We start from the raw sequence: 6,173 nt of genomic DNA on the forward strand, positions 1-6,173 counted from the left end.
GTATAAAACTTTTTGTCGCACAGCTTTTCTTTCATTATTAGTTAGTTAATAGAAAAATATTCTTTAATATTACCTATGAAACATATAATTTACTTTTTTATTAATACAAACGTTAGTTTAATCAAAATAAGTGCCATTAATATTATATAATTAATGAATATGATTGTATGTGATTATATTAATTACACTACAGATCAGTTATTTTAATTAATTAAGTATTATTATACACATTTTCGTATAAAACTAACAACCTCATAAAAGCCTTAAGTCATCCTTTTATAAGATATACAATGTATAAAGTTTCTATCGGTTTAAAATGTTTATACTGATAATAACCATGTACCCTAATTAATTAACGAATTGAGAACAACCGTGTACGTTATAATATTTCAAATACATACATAATATAAGATTGTAAATTAACATAGTTATTTTTATTATTAAAGTTATTTATTTCGGGATATTTACCATATTTTTTTATTTTTGTTCGGTGGAGCTCGACATTTCGACATTATCTACGAATTTCTTGTTTACGAGACATCTACCAGCAAACTTCAGTCAATATCCCGAAATCAATAACTTTAATACAAACACAATGTATTAATAATTACAAATCCTACAGAAAATTGAATATTCGCAAAACTCTAACGTAAGCTTTATAAAAACATATTAAATTAGTGTATTTACGATCGATACGACGCTACGATACGATCGAACCAAAAAAATTTACATTATGAAACAATTTCATTGACCTTTTAAAAATTATTTTCTATACAACTGGTATAATGCCGTATCTATACACTTTATTGATTTGAAATTTTTTCCCTTTGATAATCTCTCAGCAACGAAGTAACTAATAAGGATTCAGGTTTTTGCTTTTTATTTTATTCTGTTATATAAAATAAATAAATACATCTAGTATCAATACCAAAACGGATTTATCCTAAGAATGTAATATCTGATCTAGAATATTCACAATCTTACCTCATTTAAAAATGTAATAAAATGTGTATGATGAAAAAATAAATAAATAAATTAGCAATAATCGGATTATTGTTTTATTTTGAATCAATTTAACATTTAATATACACTTGAGAAGTAAAAATTCTTTTAATGATTAAAAATTGATTAAGATGCACGTGTTATAACCACTGGGCAATCTCAGCTCTTAAAGCATTAAGATATATTATATTTATTATATACAATGATTACAAAATGATATTTATAAAGAAAAACAATTTGTAAAGTGAACGGTATAAAAAAAAGGTCGTTACTGTTTCTGAATCATAATTTGACAAAAAACTTCCGGGCCTCGTTCTAAGTAGTAAGCGATCTAAGTGTATGTTTCCGCGTGCTTAAAAATGTCCCGAAGTAATATGTATTTATATTAATTCTAAGAATTTTTCATATGGCAACCTTTTTATGTCATTAAAAGTATAAATAGTATTTTTATTTTGTTTTATTACTTTATTTTAGTACTTAAGTTACTTACTGAATGATTATTACTTATAAAATATATAATTATAATTATTTACATTACAAATTGTAATTTGTGCAATGTATTTTAAATACATACATCTGCTTGTCTGTTTAAAGGTTTCTCGGGATAGATATTTCTTTACGATGATAATTAATTAATTTCTCAGATGAATAACACATAGGAAATAATACTTCACTTAAAATATTCCTTTTTTATTTCCACTTGATCGTAAGTGGCACCACTGCACAGAGACTTTGTCTCTGTTACAAATCGCTATTGTAACGAGTATCGCCAGTGCTACACCAACATAAACTAAGATGGTATGTCCCTTATCCCTGTAGTTATAAGGGCTCCTCGGAATGGAAACGAAACACGAAAGTACTAAGCAATGCTGTTTGATAATTCAATAAATAATAAAATCACAGAATACTTAACAAATTGGAGTATTCTGCGATTTGTCTAAAGCATTTGACTTTGTAGAACATGAGACGCTATCTAATCTGTATAAGCTCAAAAAATTACGGAATTAAAGGTAAAGTTCTCAATCTCGTTGCTTCATAACTTAACTCAAAGATTCCAGCGAGTTTTCATTAGTGGAATGAAGTCTTCTGGATCTACGTTAAAAAGGGTGTTTTACGAGGTTAAATTTTGGGTCCCTTTCTATTTTAAAAGTATTTGTGATATAATGTTGTTCGCTGACGATACTTTACTAATTTTTAAGGAGGTGAAAAAACTGACTATGGCGATCTAAACGGTCCATTATCATATATACACGATTGCATAAAGTGTTCTGGGTCCGTAGACGTATGTCCACGAAGGTGTTCCTCGAGGATCAATTTTGGGTCCCATTCTATTTTTAGTATTCATACATTAACTGTCTTGTTTCTTATGTTAAAGGTATTTGTATGTAAGGTCGACAGGAGAAAAAATTATTATGACAATGTGAACAAAATTTGTTTTCCAGGTGTTCGAAAAACGCGCGTTAAAACCGGTAGCTAGCTTGGGGGCACATTTTCGTAGTACGATTGGAAGGCTGACTTTCCTCTGTCATTCAGAGTCGAGTTGGACGCGAAGATAGAGCCTGAAAGCCCTCTCCTTCTCGGCCAATTGGCCAATGACTCACCATCCTTGCGTCCGTCAATGCGCTGGTATTTACGTCACGAGACGCCGATGCGTTGTCCATGCTTGGTACAGATACCGCTTTTAAACTAATACAATTAAAACATTAAGATAAACAATATATATTTTTAAACTATTAATATTTATTTAATTATTAACAATACAATACTATATGCATTTCATTACAGGACATGGTTATCCCAATTCGATGTTACAGCACGTTTATTTATTTTATTTATTTATTTAATATGGGACTCCAACACAGGTACATACGTAATACAAAAAATACAAGTTTAGACAATAAAATATCAAATGTACCTCCAATTATAGGAGAACACAACATGCACTTATAAAGTATTGAACTCTAAAACAAAACTTAAGAAATAAAAAGAAAATAAAAAAAAAAAACTAAAACTTATAATTACAAGACAATGAAATAAAATAATTTATCGAAAACTATTTAACAAAAAAAATTAAAATAAGTACTGACGTCATATAGTATAAATTCAAATTAGTATATATCCTTATGAGTTCACTCAGGCTGCAAGAAAACAAATCAACCCTGTCCGCTATTATATTGAGAGCACTTAACGTATATATATTATCTAGTATTGTAATCCGATAAAGGAGGTGATAGCGGTGACTACTTGCAATAATTTTAATCCCCATATGCATAATCCAAAAGTGAACCATTTTTGAGTTATCATGTTTTTTATCTTTTAACAAATTTGGCAAAAATGCAACTTCAAAAATTTATTTAAAAAAAGTATCAATTAAAATCACTTTTTTCTTCTGTTTTATTAAAACGATTAAACACTGGATATTTGTCAATGTTTAAATAATAATTATCTGTACAAAATTTAAAAATGCGAGATTAAAAACAATAACCCCTCTATCGCATCAAATCGTTTCGCCAATATCTCCCTCAGAAGATTGTGAAGTACAGATTACACAATTATTAGGATACGAATTTCCAAAAAATAACTCTTCCTTCAGGGACCACTTTGTGAGGATAATGGTAAGGGTAGAATCCTGCATTATTCACTGTAGAACATGCTGTGTGTGCTGTACAACATCACATACATTACTCTGATCCCAACGTAAGTAGCTAAAGAACTTGTATTATGGAAAATCAGAAGTAACGACGGCACCACAGACACCCAGACCCAAGACAACATAGAAAACTAATGAATTTTGTACATCAACTCGGCCGAGAATCGAACCTGGGACCACAGAGTGGCGTTCTCATGAAAACCAGTGTACACACTATTCCACCGCGGAGGTCGTCGAAAATGTACCAAACTTTCTCCTCAAAGGTAGAAGAGGCTTTAGCTCAGCAGTGGGAAATTTATAGGCTGTTATTGTTGTATTTCGACATTTAAAATATATTATCTGTTATTCTAATTCGATTTAGTTTTATTTTCTAGAGCTGTAACGTTTGACCTAGTTCAGTATCAACTGAAAATTTGTCCATAAACTGCTGATATTAGAAGATGTGAAATGAAGGACAAGTATAGATAGATGGAACACGTATACAGTTCAATGGCAGGAGTATAGATAAGCAAAACTTATGTTTAGAACGTAACCTCATTATTATAATTAAATAAACTTGAGCGATTACAAAGCATCTGTATACGGTTTATTGGTTTACGTAAATATGAAAAACTCAAATAGCTCCCTATTCATCATCGTAGGAATACTCACATCCTAAGACGTCTCTATTCAATTCTTTTCGATCCAGCGACTCCCTTCTATCTTAAAAAGCGATTCGAGCGCCTGAGGGACACTCATAGGCGCACTCTTCGATCGGGCGAAAATTTAATTTACAAAATTATTGCACCTCCCATATTTTTATTACAACCAGTTTCGCTGTTTTAGCGATATGGCTGTCTGTTGCATTAATGCTACTTACAGTGTTAATCCAAAAGTATAATGGAACATTTAGTGTTGGTGCAATCAGGTGATAGGTGAGGAAGGGCCCCGGAGCATAGAAAAGTATCGGGTCCTCATCCCCTCTTTCCCACCTCCCTTTAAGTAATAATTACCCTTTAAAATTATAGATACCAAATAAGAAATCTTGTGCGTAGGGTCGTGGATTCCTAGCTTCAGAAGCTTAAGCTTTAGTTCAAAGCATAACAGCATTGTGTTACATATTAAACAATTTAAATAGAGTTTTTAATTACGTCGTATTTTTAGAATATTTGGCTGAGATCTTATATTTTTTGCTGAGTTATTTATTACAAAGTAAGGCCACTAGTATGGATACAATAAAGGTGTATCTATAATTATCTTCTATTACTTTTAACCACTGCGCGTTAAAAAACAATGGTTCCTCACAACCGGTTGAACGAAACCATACAAAAAAGTTAGTAACATTGAACGAATTAAACCTTTTTTTTATATGTTGTAAAAAGTTTAAGATATTTATCTCTTTGATGTCTGTTGAGATTTTTAATCTGTATATTTTAATGTACATAGCATAATAATATCTATGCATATAATAGAATTGGAGTATCTCTTTGTAATATTGAAATAACCGCTTTTTACTAAATGCATATGTCATACGATCCATATACTAAATTAGCATTTTTTTAAAATTTTAGTCTGTCTGTCTATTTGTTTCGGCTAATCGCTGACCGATTTTGACGGGGCTTTCAAAATATTCTTAATGTAGTATGGGGTAACTTAGGTTACAATTTTTATTCTTGTTATATTAGAACCACGCACGAAATCGCGATATAGCTATTATATGAATAAAAACAAAATAAAATTTTATGATAACTGTCGTTTTTCTTTATTAAACGATATTACGTAACAATTTTGTCGACTATATTTTCATGATTTTTTTTTGGCATAGGGTGGCGGACGAGCATATGGGCCACCTGATGGTAAGTGGTCACCATCACCATCATAGACAATGACGCTGAAAGAAATATTACAATTCATTACATTGTCAATGTGCCACCAACCTTGGGAACTAAGACTACTTTTGTTTTTAGGTTTGGAAAAATGTCTTTTCTTCCGACAATATACATAGAAAACTATCTGTAATGGTTAGTTTAAGAGATCTAAGCGTACAGAAATGCGACTTCGTTGGATCTTTTTCGAAGTAATAGATATATTGAATAAATAGTTTATTCAAAACAATATACTATTTCATTTAAATATATTAAAATAAGTTCTGAAACACTTATGATATTATAGCAATTAATACCTGTTGACTTCCAGGCAGGATACATTACATATATTTATAATTGTATTTAACAAATATGATTTGTGTATGATGTATTTTTTAAATCTTAAAAAGAGTAACTACTGAGGTTCTCGCCGGTTCCTCTCGGTAGAATCTACTCACCGAACCGGTGGTAGCTTGAATTAATTGTTAAATGACGATTCAAAATTGCTTGTAAAATAGTTAAATGAATCTTTTCCGTTGGCCAAATTACATAGAAACGGACATAATTAAAATTAATATATTTATACATATGTAAAATTTTCCATAATTAAAATTCACGTATTTTTGCTATAAACGCTTAAACTATTTTTAAACATATACAAATCATTATCAATAATT

Source organism: Vanessa cardui, chromosome 24 (assembly GCF_905220365.1).
Source record: "Vanessa cardui chromosome 24, ilVanCard2.1, whole genome shotgun sequence".
NCBI classification, from domain to species: Eukaryota; Metazoa; Arthropoda; class Insecta; order Lepidoptera; family Nymphalidae; genus Vanessa; species Vanessa cardui.